This window comes from Barbatula barbatula (genome assembly GCF_947034865.1).
Source record: "Barbatula barbatula genome assembly, chromosome: 16".
Taxonomy (NCBI): domain Eukaryota; kingdom Metazoa; phylum Chordata; class Actinopteri; order Cypriniformes; family Nemacheilidae; genus Barbatula; species Barbatula barbatula.
The window spans coordinates 2859153-2877297 of record NC_136779.1 but is presented as its reverse complement, the minus strand read 5'-3'; the positions used below and the strand labels follow the sequence as shown (position 1 = coordinate 2877297).

Here is an 18145-nt window from a genome sequence, read left to right as displayed (position 1 = left end):
GACCTAACACATATGGGTTTGCCCGTAGCATCTGCTCCGATACAACACGACGATGTTCTCACAGTCACTAACAATGATTTGAGAGTATACTTAACTTAGCATCTACCTCGTGGTGTGACAGAATCCACATGTTCAATGAAAGCATCCGGATGCGAGCTTGTTTCATTCTGTGTTGCGTGTCATGTAAAGCTCCTTTACGTCAGAGAACAAGCCTGAGATGTCAGACTAGATTTTAAAACCTGAGCATGACGTTGTTACTGTAAAAGCTATCGTGAACTCCTCTGTGCCATTCAAGGTACAGGTCATTGAAGCACTGCTTAACGTTGACGTATTATTGTTTAATATTTTGCAAGAAATTACATTTATCTTTCTTTTTAAATAAAGATTTACAATGGCTACATACTGTTACTTTTCAGAGTTCCACCCGGAGAATTGAATTGTATCTTTAAATTCAATTTATGAAATGAAATGAAACAATTCAATAAAATACAAATTATTCTTTTTAGAGTTTTCCCAGGTCAAATGTTAAAACAAATGTATGAATTCAAAAGTATGTAACTTACATAAACAAGCTTACAAATTGTATAAATCATATAAAATAAACATTTAATTAAATTACATTTATGATGATGATGAAATATTTCAAAAATGCTAGCTCTTTTTTGACACACCTGAATTTGATAGTTGATGTTGTATGAAAATGCAAATGTACAGTTTGTGATGAGCACGAGTATATTAAACAGGATCAACAGTAAAAACTGTATAAAACAATAAAACTAAACCGATAGCAGTATGCGAATAACATCAAGCTTCAGTTCTTCTGTAATCTGATTAAATTGGCTATAAAGGAGTGTTTGTATCTATTGGTGTTTATTGTTGGATTCTGTAACAGATGGCAGATGGAAGGGATGTAGTGTAAACTCAATACACAGTGGGTGGTCTTCATCACCAGGAGCACCGAGCCTCTGGCTTTCTGCAAAGACATTTCAGAAAATGATTTGACACACCCGTCTGTTTTGATTCTAGAATGTTACCACTTTAATTAACAAATGGGAGTTAATGAGTTTCCGTGTATGGTTGAGCCAATGTCCAGACCAACAGCCAATGCAAAAGTGCAGAATCGGTGTAATTAAGATTTATATCAACAAGAGATCATTTGAAGTCTGTGTTGGTACAGATTTTCAATTGAATTGGTATTATTAACAGTATTCCAAAGTTTCCTAAATAAATAACAATGTATTTTGTGTGTAGAGCTGGTCCGTAGAAAACTTTTCTTCAGCCTCATCCTATGTTCAGCACAATTCAACTGGTCTCAGCTGCAAGTTGGCAAACAGCTGGTGTGAGAATGTTCCTAGAGGTGAACTGTTTTCCTTCGGCAAAATAGAGTCGCAGGAATGGAGGGCAGTGAAGAGTAATTGGAGCCTTGTGGAGGAAAGTTTTCAGACCGTTGGCACCAAGGCCATAGGAAATGATAAATGAATAAAAGAGGATTTTGATAAGAGCTTCTGAAGTCGTTTTCCAAGGCTGAGATAAGGCTCATATTCTATGGAATTACTTTAGGGTCGATCTGGTACAGTTTGTTCAGGTGAAGCATAGCAGACATTAATTCAATATTTCTCTACTTGTGGACATCAAGGTCTAAACAAAAACAAAAGGACCCAGAATCTGTGGGCAAGAGCACGTTGTTTCAGCAACTGTTTCTTTTGCAAAGCATTTGCTATGCATAATAAAAGTCCATATTATTTGTAGTACATCATGTAGTATAGCACTCTATAGTTTACAGTAGTCCTTATGGTATAGTTTATAGTATACAGAAGTACATTCGGTGTATATGGAATATTGTACTCCACACATCTTACTACATCGTATATTGTGTTTCGTCCCGTATAGTATAGGAGTCCATACAGTATAACATATTGGACTCTACAGTTGACAGTATAGTATAGTACAGTATATTGTGTAGAAGTCAAATTAGTATGGTATATTGTGATCCATGCATTATACTGTATTGTATATTGTGTTCCATGCTGTATTGTAGTTAGTATGGTCCATTTTTTATAGTATATTGTGATCCATGCATTATACTGCATAACAAACTGTGTGGAGTACAATATTCGATAAAGTACAGTATAGTAGTCCATATAGTATTGTACTCTGTACAGTATAGTGTGTAGTATAAGTAGAAGTCTATATAGATAATCAATATATTAGTATACTAGCGCATAAATAGTACTGGTGTAGTACAGACAGTATAGTATGTAGGACATAGTAGTCTGTACAGTGGGTTGATATGCTGTGTGTTACCGTTTTAAGGGGTTGGTCATTTTCACATTTCTCTTTCGTTGTTTTGAAAGTAAACAGAGGAAGCTTTTTGGGCTTGCATTGACGAAATTATGAGTAAAAAGTGCATTAGGTGTTTATATTTTTTATTTTATAAATGTATTTTATTTCATACTGTCCTTTAGAGAGACAGTAAAAGCATTGCATTATAGTATCTCTTACAATATGCACATACTACATTGTACCGTCAATATTCACAACTTTAACATTATGACCAAAACCAAGTTACCATGACATATACCGTTTATGAGCAATTGTAAATGGTATATCGACAATGACTGGTGACGGACGGACATGTCTTATCACATGAACTTTTTCTTTTTGCGACAAGTGAAAATAAATCGAAGTGCTTCCTGGTCAACTTTAAAACATGGTAAATATGGTAATGAAGTGTAAATTGCCAGCTGTGTGCGACAGCATAAATACAGTATTCACGGATCTTCTCTCTGTCAGAACTTTAAATAGCTTCCTCATTGACTCACAGCCTCCTCTTTATTGATCACAGGTACATGGTTTGTTCACAGATGGCAGTAAGATCGGCTAATCTCTCTGTGGTTATATGCCATCTGTCCGAATCACATTAGACACCAGGCATTCAAATGGCCGATGCGAATGATGATGCGCAGACAGCTGTAATTTAGTTTTGCTTCTAAAAACTGACCTTTTTTCTACTTGACGTCTATTTTTGAAAGACCCAAGTGTCATTTGTAACACAATAGCGAGTTTGTCTGAAACAGCTGAATGGATACGTCCCAGGTGCACACGCGACACACACACAGAGGCGTTGTCGCTTGACCACACAGGCACAGTACAAGCATTCTGGTTAGACAGAAACTCGAGTCTGTTTGCCAGATTGCCAAAGAGACACTATGTGCTTTCAGTCACACACAGAGCTGTGACTTTGTTTAAGTCCTACTGTGGAAAAACTCCAAGAGTGGAGCCGTGCCAGGGTCTGCTCGCTTCAGTGGCTTCCAGGGCCAGTTCGACCGCAGGAGGGTTAACTCAGCCCGGAGAGAAAGAGCTGCGGCGTGCCCATGAATGCACAGGGATAAATACCTCGGGAGGAACCTGACACAACAGAGAGGTGGAGATAAGAAGAAACTGGGCACAAACTCTTTAAGGATTTATGTGGGCTAGGCGAAGAGTTAACAACACTTGGCTTTGCTGCAAGACTGAAATAGCTGTCTTAAGGGTGGTAGATTAACATACACGAATAACTATATAGCACTTTTTTAAGAAATGTAAGATATATGTACCTGTAGATTGGTTTTCACACATTGTTAAATTATTCCTATCTAAAAATGGAAAACATTAAGTTAAAGTGCTTTAAAGGAATTGTTCACCCACAAATGGTCCCCGTTGACTTGACCATAGTCATTTTTATTTCAACTACGGGAAGTCAGTGGGGACCATTTATTAGGTGAACTACTCCTTTAAGTATGTAGATAGATAGAATATTTACATTATTTATAAATAAACTGATCAACAGAATGAAAATAATGTAAAAAATAATATTAATAACAATATTTGAAATGTATTTTCTTATTATTTATCTTTTCTCTTAGATAAGTAACATATACATTCTATTATATATATATATATATATATATATTTGTATATTATTTATTTTATTTTACATTTTATCTGTAGCTATTTTTGCTATAGTTTACAGTTTATGTAAATACGTTCTCTGTTTAGTAATTTTTTATAAGCAACAAACTATTGGCAATAGATTAGTCAGCAATCTTTATTTATTTGTGTTATTAATTTTGTTTATCTAAGGTTGGTGATGGGACTAAATGATTGATTTCAGTAATACAGTATAGTGAGTTATCATATATACATTGATAATAAACGAGTTTATAATCCATACACTGTTCTCTATCTAAAGCCATTTTTCTTTAAGCATCAAATGATTGCTTCATACGGTCAATTCACAAATGTGGTAGAATAAAATAAAGTTTTCATTTAGTAAATTATGGTTTGATTTGGCTTCCACTATCTCTGCCATGTCAAAGTGTATTTTTGCCTCAGAGTTTGGGTTTTTCTGTCAAGTTTTGACCTCTCTGACCTCATCAAATCTGCCTGACACAAAGATCGATCCTCGATCCTATTAGAGCAACTTTCTCTGCTCTTAAAATGGTGTTTTCCACCCAAAAACAACAATAAGTGTGTCTTTTCTCGGCAGAAACCGACAGCTCTCTGAATGTTTATCCCCTGAAGTTCATAATTAAGTGCTCATATTAAATGCGGTTGCATTAAGAGGGATTTGTACACAAGACGCTGGCAGCGTGAAAGAAAACTCCTCTCTGTCTAGGGAAGAAATTACACGTTTCTCAAAGATGTGCGAATGCGGACTGAGCAAACAAAAACAGACTGAAGTGGTAAAATATGACCTGTTAAAAAAGACGTGTTTGAACATCAGCGCTTTTCTCATGTTGCAAAAACTTTCTTTAAAGTAACATATGTGTTTTTTTTGCCCCCAGTGTAAATTTCTAAGTTTAATCCCTGCAGGTGGTGTTATACAACATGACAGGACCGAACATCTTTGCCGGATTTGGTGGACGTAATTTATAAGTGATTCAATCCCTCTTATGTGATTTATTCTGTTTAAGGTGATAAAGAGGGATTACCTCAAGAATTAGCAGGCAGACGTGTACCGTGTCACTTCCCAGAATCCAGGCCTGGTCGCCTTTTTTATTTGCTCAGATGGGGAATCTAACTAGGCCACGATTTATCACTCGCTCTAAAATTGCAGGTTTACAGTGGTGACAAAGGAACCAGCGTTGGGCTAGTTTGGCCCGCATTATCCCCGTTCGGCAGGCTAATGAGGTAAGTGATTAGCACGTCAGTTTCCTCTACGAACGCGCCATTAGCATGCGCTGGGATTCACTGAGATTTGTTTCATCAAGTCGCTGTCGTCTGCTCCTGCAATTCATCTGTGGCAAACAGCAGCGAGGGGCGAACGCTAGATGCTGATGACTGTAAATCACACATAAACGTGTTGTACAGTTGTCACCCATTCACTCGCGTTGATTCGGTTTATGGTCGAATCACGAAATGAAATGGCTGTTATGTTGTAGAACGCTTTATTTAAAGCCGAAGTACCTGCCGTTTGTTTGTTTTGTCTATTATATGTCAATAGACAAAATAATATTTTCATCTAAAGGTCTATGTTTCAAGACGATTTTAGTTTTATAAAATGTTAACTTTTTTGTTTATTGAAATTAAATGAAATATTGGCCCAAAAGTTATCGGATGAACTTGAACTGAACAAAACATTTCAATTTTGCCTCAGAAATAAACTGACATAAGTTTAAGGCACTAGGCAATAAAGGCACTAAAATTAAAACTAAAATTACAATTTTACATAGCAAAATAAATAATACAATGCCAAAATCATATGACAAAATTGCAAATATATACATTACATAACATAAATATATAAATCTAAAAATAAAAAAACAACTTAAAATAAAACGACAATAAAACCAAAAAATTTACTATAATAACTCAGATGTGTTTCAGTGTTTGAAATTAATATTGTTGTCGAACATTAAATTGTGCTAACATATTCATTTCTTTCATTGGAAACACCATTTATTTTTTAAATAAAATACAAATTCTCAAGAGAGCTGCTTGAGCTCAATGATGTAAAGACACCGTATTAAACTGTATGTTTGTCTCTATGTGACATTATGTAAAAGCCTTTTAAAAGCTTCTTAAATGTTCGATTCTACATGTAGAATCTGTGAATCGAGTTTGTTTATGCAAAACAGCACAGGCCTTACACTATAAAGTGGATTTTGTTTATCAGAAGCATCGTTCAAAAAATGTTCGTGCGTCAAAGTGTTTCCACATCCATGTGATTTAATCTACCAAAACACACACAGTCTTACAAGTTATGACAGTAATAAAGATTGATCAAATCTGCTAAATGACTAAATGTAAATTTGGCTTAAGAGTAAACCGAGGTGACTGTCAAAGACAAAACCCTGGAACAGACTGGCTATCACAATGAAATAATGAAGTTTTATGATGTATGAAATAAGAAGGTGCCCTTATAGAACAAGGAAGGTTTTGACAAGGCCATGTGTATCTGAAAACCAATGTGTTTGAGTTATATACAGTATGACAAATCCGTGTTTATACTTTTAAAAAAGGTATTACTAAACTTAAAAAACTACCATTTTTGGTTCCCCTAAGAAACATTGCTTTCTTTTTTATAGTTTAAACTAATTATTTTCACAACGATGAATCCTTTGGTAAACAGAGAGCAGATGTTAAAGGATGCATGACTTTCTTTTTCTGCAGAACACAAAAGAAGATATTTTGAAAAATGTTGGCAACATGCACAGTTATTAATGCAAGTGAATGGGGGCTGTTAACAACATTCTTCAAAATATTTTTTGGTGTTCTTTCAAAGGAAGAAAGTTATACAGGTTTGAAATATTAAGAGGCTGAGTGAATGATGAAACTATTCTAACTATTCCTTTAAAGGTGCTTTTCTGGAACCATAACCTGTATTATTAATTGTGTAAATTATAGAGGGCGGGAGTAGACATTTTTTTAGTGTGTGTGTGTGTGTGTACCTGTATATACATGTATATTTATTTATTTGTAGATACTGTAAATAAATGTTTTTTTAAATGTGTTTGAAATATTTTATATTTAATGATTTCTTATTTTACACTGTAAAATATTTATTTTAATTTTTATATTTTTAATTTTTATACTGTTATATATTTGGTTAGACATTTTTGTTTGTGAGTGCTTCAATATGAAAATATACAATCTTTTATCCTATAATTGCGAAATACAGAAAACTAGTAAAAACAAGATCAAGATTTTCTGTTGTGTTTCAATGAAAGATTATTGCTGAAACTGGCAATTCCTGCTGCGTTTATCCTTATAGATAAGTGGAACAGTTCAGTTTTCCTTGTATTCTTTAGACAATACTGTTATTTTCCTCCATTTGTCGCAGAGGTTGTCCGGGATTTGTACAAATTCAGATTTTGCATGTAGCCTACAGCTACATTTCTAGGTGTTTTTAGATCACTGCTGTGAAGATGTTCAGCATTTCAAGATCTTTTAGTGGTTAACATGTTATTTACTATCCGTTGTTTCCAGGGTGTTGCTAGGTGAAAGCTAGTTTGAGATGGCAAAGTGGTTACCTTTGGTTCCAAATAAACTAAACATCGTCTGTCTTATATTCTGCACTATGAATTAGTTGATGATTTCCCCCACTAAGAACAGAACCATATTTAGCTCTCCAAACCGTCGCGTGATCGTATCCCGTCATGTGATGGACCCTTCACGCTTTATTGCCGTTGCTCTTTAACTCTCCCAGCTTGACCCAGTCACGTCACTCAGAAAGAAAGCAGATTATGTGTGACTACAGCAGACGCTTGCACTCTGAATGCCCAGCTACTGTTGTCAGCCAGATTTATTTACAGAACACACACACACACACACGTTTGCATAGTTTCATATTTGACCTGTGGATTAGAGAAACATTTTTCTGCCGCTTGGTTAATCCTTCATGTAGAAATACAGACACGTAGACGTAGACTTAAAAAAACTGGGAACGTTGCACACCAGTGAGCAAATGTAACAGCATTTCAGTATTGTGAGGTTCGGATTATGAGTTCTTTTCAATGTGCGTTTCATTTCAATTCAAGTCTTTAATATATCCCCTATATGTTGCAAAGCAGCTTTACATGAAAAAAAAACGTTATTAAGTGTATTTAACACGACCAGAGAACAGATGGTATTATTGCAAAAATCTAACGTTGGACAATTATTCTGTAGTTTTATGTCAGGAACTGCATATGTTCTACTAAATAAAGCAATAGATTAATTATTAGCTCGATATTTATAATATTTCTGTGTCTTTTGATAGGTTTGAATGCAGCACATAAGCAAATGGATTACCGGTCTTTTAAACTTTAGACTTTTAGAGTCAGTCAAGTAAGGTTATAATAACTGCCTATTATAAGAAAATTAAAGTGTTTTTTTCACCGTGAATGTATGTAGGACCTTAAAAATCACAAAGTATTTACTCTTTAAAATCTTATTATTTCTCCTAGCCAAATATGATTGAATATGAGATTATATCACCTACACAATCTTTATTCATTTTACACCCCATAATCTTAGTGTACTGTATTTCAAAACATTGTCTCATTTGTTTACATTTTTATTTCTCTTAAAGATCCAGTGTATGAAATTTAGTGGCATCTAGTGGTAAGATTCACTCCAATGAATGAATGAAGATTCACTCCACCCCCCCTTTAGAAGCACCATGGTGGACTAGGATGATCTTCTTTGCCGAAGTAGATAACGCATTTACGAAATGCGCTCTGTAGAGCAGTTTGTCCGTTTAGGGCCACTGTAGAAACAACATGGTGAATTCCATGCAAGGGGACCCGCCGTGCATGTAGAAATAGCTCTCTCTCAGGTAATAAAAACATAACACTTCATTATGTTAGGTCTTTATAGACCTCTGAAGAGATAGCTATGCATATTATATTGCGTTTCGGTCTGTCGATCCTCCAAAATATCACACAATCAAGCAATTTAAGGAGAAACATCTGATACCAAGTTGATGCTTAAATGAAACAACCGAGAACTCCATCAAATCTTCTGAGCTATGAAAGAGCAACATCTGAGCATTAACATTATTCGCTGCGGAAACAGAAGCCACTATAACATTGAAAATATAACACACTTCACATTGAAGGAAAATAGTAGTGAGCTTTGAAAACGCAGTGAGAATTGGGTCACAGATAGAGCTCAGTGGTCCAGAATGTAAGGACATTCAATGCTACACTTCCGGTCACACAATGCAGAAAGAGAGAAATAAAAAAAGAGTGAAGGTGCGTTTCTGTGTGAGCCGGTGCAGAACGCCTCTGAATTGGGCCCACATGCGGATCCACAGACAGAGAACATTCATGATCCGCCTCACTTCACTGTGGGAGAGCATCTTCCAGCCCTGGATTACCGCAGCACATTCAATACACCCAAGACCTGTGCGTGTGAGAGTGTTTTGTGAGTGTGTGTGTGTACTTCACTGGGAGATAAGCGTGTTTTTCTGCATCAATAGAAATCCAGAATCTTCTTACTCCTCTTGAGCCGTTTTATCTCTGAGAGTGAAGTCCAATGCCACAGCAAAAAGTAGACCTTTGTTTAATGACATTGTCCTACAAAACAAATGTTAATGCTGAGAGGTTGATCTTTTATAGCTGAGGAGGTTTTAGTTGTGTTCATCAACTAAAGTCTCAGATGTTTCTGCTTAAATAGCCTTTGAGAAATAAAAAAGATACAAATGAGAGGTGCAAAATGAATGTGTATTGTAGATGTAAAACAATCTGGATTTGGGTACATTTGATGAGAAATGTTTGATTTCATATTGAGATTAGGGATGCACCGATATGTACATTTTGGCCGATTACGATACCCGAGGATTCTTTAACATTGCAAGCCGATAACTTATACATTGGCCGATATACAGTATCTAGATATTAGTATAACATTTCCTAAGACTGAAACAAAAGGTTAAAAGTGGACAACTGCATTTATATGAAAACATTGACTGCAGAAAGCAAGGTAACCATCATGTACCAAGCCTACTTTACACTAGTTAAAGATCATTTAACCTTCAAACTTTTCTGGTATATTTTTTTACAAACGATAGATGTTCTTCCAGAGCAATCCAGAAAAATTTTCTTAATAGCCACATGTGTAACAGATCTCAAGACAGAAAGCATTCAGACGGCAGTCTGATTCAAACAATATGCTTTTGTTCCTATAATTTACACATTCATAAACACTGTATCTACATACATCAACAATGTTTTGCTAATAGCAGTAAGTGAATGATCACGACAGAAAGACAGTAATGTACTGGATCTTTACGATGAGCAGTGTGCAGCTGAAGTAGTTTAACCAGAGGAAATGATTTAGGATTTATCGGCTATAATATATCGGACAATTACTTTAAAAATGACCATTTAATTGAGATCTTCAATAATATTGAGTTTGAGACATTGTTGAAATCTCGTCTGAAAGTCTAATGAGACATTTGTGAGATTTGTTTGTGAGCTCTTTTTGACAGGAGAAAAATCTGGAGACTAAAATAAAAGTTTCCATTGCTCTCAATTTAATATCGATGTCTAGGAGATATAGATGTGTTAAAGAAAAGCACCTAAAAAAGCAAATCCTGCTCTAATTACCCACCTTAGAGTTGTTCCAAACCTGTATACATTTCTTTGTTTGTTTGAACACAGAGAAATATATTTGGACGAATGCTTGTAACCAAACCCCATTGACTACCATAGGAAAAATGACAATGGTAGTCAAAAGTGCACTTTTCTTCAAAATGTCTTCTTTTGTGTTCAACAGAACCAGAACCTACTTTGGGAGTCAATGGGGTCCAAGAACTGTGCATAATCCTTTTGTCATATAGGATGTATACTAAAAATAATCATAATAATTCAAAATATGATTTTGATAGGCAGTTAAAAACATTCATAACAAATCGAGACGGGAAACAGGTGATAAAAAGTTCCTTTTGAAGGGGGTTTGTAACGTGACCTCTAAAAACATCTGATCACCAGAGACGGCAACACAAATGACACCACATGTGACCACCAGCTTCCTCAGTGTTTGTGAGCGCCTGCATGCAGAGAAAACAGACTCAATGTTGTCTGTGAGTAGCCAAACACTGAGAAACGGGACAGGCAGTCTCAATCCTAATCATGAAGGTTGAACGTTATGAGTTGTAGTTCTGAGCAACCACCAGCTACCTTGTTAAATAAAAAATATATAATTAGCATTTAACAGTTTTATACCATATTTTACATTAAAAAAAATAATAAATATGAATAGGCCTGTGCGTGTGTTCGCGCGCATCACTCACTGAAGCTAGTCCGCAGAGATGTGGCTGTCTACACCCCTACAGACACTTCTCTGCATCTGCGTCAGCTACCATTTGCTCCTCCACTGTTGTGAAGAGACCAAGAGCACACAGGTGAATCTGCAGGTGACAGCTTTCTGCAAACAGCACCTTATAGACTAAGACTGCAAAGACAAACCTATGGATTAAAGCCGTGGGTTGTCTGAATGTTTCGAACAACTTCAGATTCCACTATAGATCTTAGCTGTCTTTGAATACCGGAAGATGATTGCTCCTGTATTACATATCGCTTATTGCTCCCTGAACTCTTTGTAAGTCGTGTTGGATAAAAGCATCTGCTAAATTACTATATGTAAATTATCCTTAGGGGTACAATTATGTACCTAAAAAGATACAATATTTCATGTTTTGTACATTGTAGTGGCTATTGCACTTAGTATTTTTTTTCAAACAGTGTGGCATATGATTTTGGAATTGGAATAACTGTTGAGTAGTTTAATTTAATACAATTAATATACAGTAAAATATCATTATAAATATAAAATAAATAGTTAAATTATAACAATCTACTGATAAAGTCATCACAGTCACTGTAGAGTAAATGAAAGCCCTTGGAAAGGCAGAAACGTCTGTTTCTGTGAACCTCTCGATTCGAAAGAGCAAAACGAATAATGCAGTGCACGTCTTTGAGTTGAAAGGCTTTGGACAACACTAGAGCATCAAACCTATCTGTTTTAATTATTACCGAACAGAGGAATTTGTCATTGATGTCTGTTGAACCAGCACAGAGTAATTGGATGGTGGCTGACGAGGGATTTGGCGAGCTCTCCCCGAGCTGTTTTTATGCTTGGTTTAGATTTTAAAGAGTAATCCACAGAGGACGAGAGTTAAGATAAATGGAACACCAGCTCTGCACACCATACAGATTTGAAACCTTTAAGTGTCCAGCAACTAATGATTTAGAGCTATCTAGTTTTTTGGAATAAAGTTGGAGAGTTTTTGCTCATGTCTCGATGGTCTGTGCTTTTGGAAAGCATTTAATTTGACAGCGCACGTTTGGGAAGTATTGCAGCTTTTTATATAAATAATTCCTTTTTGACCACTCCAGGCAATGGAGTATGTCAAGACTCGATATTTTACTATATGACCCGGGTAATTCTTTTAAACATTGGAGTTACGAAACTCTTATGAGGTCTATTTTTTGTCTGATTATGTAATTTGATTGTATAGGACCTGAAGTAAAAGAGGTCAGACAGTATTTGGGCCCCATTAGCCGAGACGATGATTTATATGAAAATTGACTGAAAAGAAAATTGCCTCAAGTCCCGTATTCCAGTATCAGTGGAGTCTTGGCAGAGAGAGCAACATATAAAAAAATCACTGCCTTTAGAGAGGATTTTTTCAAAGTATACTTGATCTCCATTTAAACCAAAATAAGGTTTGCCTGCTTAGATATATACACATTGAGTGCTTGTCCACCATCGCGTCGAATCATTCTCGTTGCTTAATCCCTCCACTCCGTGCCGATCAGGGCCCAACGGTACATAAATGGTTTAATTTTCCACCGCAGGGCTGATAACGGACCGTTTTAGAATGTAAACTCAAACATGTCAAGGACTGAGCTATAACATCTCTGCACACATTCTAATAGCACGGTTAGACATCCGCCAAGAACAGTTTGTTATCGTGCCGTGTGAAACCAGGCTCCCATGGAAACGTAACTGTAACCGTTCCAGACCGTGCTTCGAACGGTTTTGGCACTCAAAGATGTCTCAGTGGGGGCCGTTTCTATGGGTTTTTAGAGTAAGTCGGCTGTTCATCTCTAACCATATGTCTACTTTATATTTATTTAAGTCAGGGCTGGGCTCGGACCAAAAAGCAGCCCTGGACTTCTTTGCCAAGCGGCCCATAAGTTCCTGTCCCTGCGCAATTGGGTTCCAGTTTTTTTACTCATTCGCGATTGCGTTCCGTCCATGATTATGTCCTGGGAAAATGCACGGTACGCCAGATTACCAAACCAGCCCTGATTTAGGTCCACGTTTAAACATATCGGGGTATTTCAACCCAGCATTGGATAAAAAATTGACAAACTCAACATTTGTGTTAAATTAACTCAGAAAGTGTTTATATTTGACCAAGCAATGGGTTAACACAACCCAGCATAGGTTAATTTATAACCCAATGGGTGAGTTTTAGTACATTTTTGACCCAACGCAGTTTTTTTACACACGTACATTTTGTCTTCATTTACTCACCCTCAAGTTGTTCCAAATGTCTTTGTTCTGATCAACCCAGAGAAAGATATTTAGAAGAATGCTTACAACCAAACAGTTCTTCATTGACTACCATACTAGGAAACATAATTAAAAAAATGTCACTTTTGACTACCATTGTCATTTTTGGTAGTCAATGGTGTCCTAGAACTGTTTGGTTACACGTTTTGCTTTTCCCTTCCATATATTTATAGGCTTATCTCAGATCCGTTGTTAGACATCAGGCGTTTTGCAGATGTCTCTGTGGCTCATGACAGGCTGATATCTTGTCAGACCTCGGCTGGATGTGTTCGGTTACATCGGTAGCGCTTCTTCTCCAAACCATTGATATCTGTGTCAGATTTCATCTGCAGACACAAATACACAGTCTGCAAGGGTGAATATTGATCTTGCGCATCATACAGACATGAAACGCCATTAGTCTGCTCATGATAATCACATGAGCACGTACACAGAGAGTATTTGTGTTTTAAAGAAAGTAACGTCCATGATGTCAGTAAGGGAAGCTTGTTTCGTGGCGGTTTTACCTTCGAGGCCGATGACATGAAAATGCTAAAATTATACCTGTAAAACATCACACGGCTTGGCTGTTGAATACGTTACACATGAGAAACTGTGAAAGACACAGAGTTGATTCAAATTCTCATTTGATTTAACAACTGAGACCGACACTTTTGTGTTGATTTTTACAGTATATTAAATAACCTTACAATATAATAAATTATATATATCTTTTTTTAGGAAATGCAATACTTTTTTGTCCTGTTTTCCAAAAGAGTTTTAAAAACACTTAAAAATTTTATCTAAAAATTTTATAATCCATGTATTGTATACAATAACAAAATAGTGTACCATTTATATATATATATATATATATATATATGCCTTTTGGCTTTTCAAATACTGTATGTATTTATTGCAACAAGCTTTAGCAAGAATACCAGAATGTGCTACTGAAAAAAGGTGCTTTTGAAATAAATTGGATGAAACGTGCCTAAAACAAGATATATTTACTCAATAAAGCAATGTCACATAAGGTTTTATGTGCTGTTTTTAAAATAAATCCAACAAAACTGTGTGATGTGTTTGCTTATAACAAGAAAAAGCTGTTTGCCAATGGGGTAAGAAAAATAATCTAATTTAAAAGGAAAAACAAGATTTTCTTTCTTACCCCACCGGCAAACCGCTTTATGTTGTTTTAAGCATAAACATCAAAAACCTCTGTTAGATTTCTCTAAAATAAGGATCTAAATACCTGTCATTTTTCCTTTTAAGTAAATATTTCTTGTTTTAGGGATGTAGAGAATTGTGTTGAAAAACAAGAAAAAAGAACTGAGTAAGAATACGAATTGAAGTCCGAACGGCTAGAAAAGTAGATAAGCATCTGTCTTTGTTATCCATCCACCCTGCTGATTTCTCGTGAATTCAGTATAACAGAACATCTGGCATAGCTGTGAGGTTTCTTTGTGTTTATATAAATATAGATTATGATACATTTACATTAAAAACTGATACGAAAAGCTATGTGCAACTTATCATACTTCTGTTATCTGATGGTGGCTGGACAGAAGGGGCTGAAAAGGATTTGTGATGTTAGCCAAATTGATCATGATGATCATGATGTTTAAAAGCAAAGACTGCAAGAGGTACTACTATATTGGTCATCTGGAAGTTTTGGGCTTATTACACAATTTAGTTTGTGTTTGTTACAGTGTCAAATATGGACAAACCCAACCACTGGGTTGAAAATAACCTATTGTAGGTTCAAATATGGAAATTTTCTGGGTAAATGAAACCAACAGCTGGGTGTATTTTACCCAAACCTTGGGCTGGAAAAAGTGTAAATGCCTACAACTCACGGTGTAAACTAGACTGAATTGTGGAGTTAAACCGTTTAACAGTTTTACACTAATTCTCTGTTCAGGATTTTTTGGAAAAGCGGTAGATCGATGACGCAATGGAGCCCACTGGGGGATTCAGGTGGAGAGACGTGAGTTGGCGTGGCTTCAGCGCAGTCCTGCTTATTTTTCTCAGATTTTGCTAACTTTTTCTCCATTCAAATTTGGCCGGGTTTGGGGGGTTAATAACACATTTTTCTGTTGCGTAACAAACTCAGAACACTTATTTTACTATACATGGACTTTAATCAGATGCATTACCCTCATCTACTGTGTTGGGGTGCCAAGCTACCGTATGGATGAGTAAAGAACAGGAACCCAAAAAGAGAAAAGGCACCATAAATGTTGTGTATAAGTGCCATTGATTATACGAAGGAGGGGGTTTGAGTTTGATTAAAACCTATTTCCCTGCAGTTATAATTGTTATTCCTCTGTTGCTTGGGGAGATGATGATGAAGGTCATTGAAGCGTCTCAGAAAGGACGTAACAGGCTCCCACTGGGGGACCTTTGACCTACAGCCTTAAGCTACAATAGAAATGTGAGCCGTGCTCAGATTTGGGAGTCTACGGAGGAAAATTTCAAGGTCGTTTGGTGAGACACCTCCAGAAACAGTATCACGTATTGACCCAGACTGAGCTTTGTTCTGGCAAACCATTAGTTTTTATATCCCAGCTTAAATGAGAAGAGAGAAACGGATAAAAAGAAGCCTGCTGTTCAAAGACGAGGCTATTAACCAATATTAAAAATATCTGTAATTTTTATACAGAACTTAAAGTAAAATATTAAACTGGACATTTCTAATGCGTTTTTTCTACTCGATCTAGAGCTACACATTTGTTCCGAGTGTCTTAATAGTGTTAATATCATAGCATATTCGCCTAGTTTTGATTAAATAAGGTGTGAATGTAAGCATATTTCTCTTTCTCTTCAAGTAGATATGAATGCTTTGGCCTACTTTTATAATGTTACCTCTAATTTTCAATAATGAATGTTCCATATTTAACTGCGAATGATTTGGACCTGGCAATGAGTTTTTGGAGTGTGCTTTTTGTGTCTAGATTTAGCCTGTTGTTTGCATAAGCAATTTAGATGCATGTTATTATATCGCTGCTTTTTACAATTTTATTATTTTTCAGTATAATTGCAGCGTGATTTGGATGAGGAATTGTTTGCAGGCAAAAATAAATGACCTTTTCTCAATGCTGGACCAGATTTGAATGTGCACAGTGGTTCTCAATTGATCTTGTACTTAAAATATCAGGCGCAGAAAATTGTTTATAATACATAAAAGGTAAATAAACAAAGTCTGTGCGTGTGTACAGGGCTTATGGTTTGTGATTATTATATTATATAATCAATATTAATACTTTTCCACAACAACATACCAAATGATTTTCACATCTTATAACAAACAATGGGCCAAATGTTGTATATTACTTTGAGCCATTGTACAAATTGGACAAAAATACTGTAGGTTTTTGGGGCTACAACCTTAAAAGTCAGCGATAAAAGATTCTTTAGGACGTTTGTCTTGAAAAATACGAAAATCACTTTTTTACCATCGAAGGTAGTAACACAAAAATATTTTTATACAGTTCGGAATTATTACTCCTACAGCAAAACTCAAAACAACAGTTGCTAAAAATGAGTCGTGCAAAACTTTAGATATGTACATTTGATCGTTTGGGCTTTTATGACTAAAACTGTCCTCAAGAACCAAGTTCTAGATGTAGTCACCCATCGTTGCTTCATCCCACCTTCCCTGTGCTACAGAAATTTCTGCAAAAAAATAATAATAAATGTTTTTGTTCATTTGTAAAATACAGATATATCCTTATTAATGATATAAGCTCAAAATGTACTTAAGCTAAATATACACTAAAACATTATAAAAATAATATTAACACAATAGTTAGCACCACAGAATTGACCAAGAACTGTAAACAGGTCAGGTGAAACAAAATGTGTTTTTACACCGTGCTATTTGCATTTCATTTGTGTATTTCTTTCTTGGGTTGTGGCCACAAGGAACAACTTTGTAACCCCATCATATTGAAAGAAACAATATTTTGACGGGCCTGACCCGAGGACCTGACATCTTTTGTTTTTCTGCTTGCATTTCCCAACTCAATTTGTCAGCCCCGCAATGTAAACGCCTCATCATTTTGTTCTTATTTCGAACTCAAAACAAATCACTTTTCGCATTTTCTCGTCTATAAAAGCCAGTGCGTGACTTTCTTGCCAAACAAATTCTACATATAAATAGAATTTAGAGCTGGCCACGTTCTCATCTGTACTTCATCTCGGGGAACGATGGTAGAAAAATAGGATGTTAGCGGTAATTCTCAGTACAAGTGCCTGTGTGATTTGTGCTCACACTAAAAAAATAAATATGGTTTATTTAAGGAAAAAGTACCAATAGTACTGCTTTATTCGGCTTTCAGGAGTGGCTTCTGTTTCAGAGTTTAGTGTTGGGTTTCTGCCGCTGGCACAGACAGTTGTGGTTTGTGAATGCTGTGACTAGTTTAATTGCCCGAGTGTCGTTGCTGGCTGCTCGGGGAGGCCGTTCGTCCTGCTGAGAGATGTTTGCCACCACTTTGGCAGCTTTTGTGCATATGCATGAGGGGAATTGTGGGGATATTGTCGGTGTGTTTGTTCTGTCCTAATGTTGCTCATAGGAATATTAATCTTCGGGCTTTATTCTCTCCTGTCATAT

At 36.0% G+C, this 18145-nt stretch overlaps 1 protein-coding gene across 1 annotated transcript in view; it reads left to right on the top strand.

The window, feature by feature from the left end:
- Nucleotides 1-4986: 4986 nt before the first annotated feature.
- Nucleotides 4987-18145, top strand: part of LOC306905367 (cadherin-18) — a 100869-nt gene continuing 87710 nt past the window's right edge. The window contains exon 1 of the mRNA XM_079475931.1: nucleotides 4987-5172. The gene's annotated coding sequence lies outside the window, so the exon portion shown is untranslated. The remainder of the gene's footprint in view (nucleotides 5173-18145) is intronic.